This window comes from Microtus ochrogaster, chromosome 10, assembly GCF_000317375.1.
Source record: "Microtus ochrogaster isolate Prairie Vole_2 chromosome 10, MicOch1.0, whole genome shotgun sequence".
NCBI classification, from domain to species: Eukaryota; Metazoa; Chordata; class Mammalia; order Rodentia; family Cricetidae; genus Microtus; species Microtus ochrogaster.
Genome location: NC_022016.1, coordinates 62,432,485 through 62,432,863, shown reverse-complemented (window position 1 = coordinate 62,432,863; position 379 = coordinate 62,432,485).

Genomic DNA, 379 nt, shown 5'->3' with positions numbered 1-379 from the left:
ATTTCTTTATTATCCTAAACAATTTTTAATAACTTTCAAGAAATTTATATTATATTATTAAATGAGCTGCATAGGTGCAAAACTTTAAATGAGAGTAGAAACATATGTACAGTATATTCTAATTGAAAATAACCTTAAATTTGTATTAATATACAAAATTCCATACCAATGTAAAATATTTGAGACTAGTGGTTGTTCAAAAGTAGATTCAACAATCCATCCTTTTATCCCATCATTTTTATACTATATTTCCCCTTTTTCCTTTTAGAAAGAGATCCTTTGTTTAGCTTTCTCCCTGACCATGACCAGAAACAATTTGGAACCAACCCCCCTAAATGATGACAAATATCCATACCCATCAAATAACCAAAAGCCACCT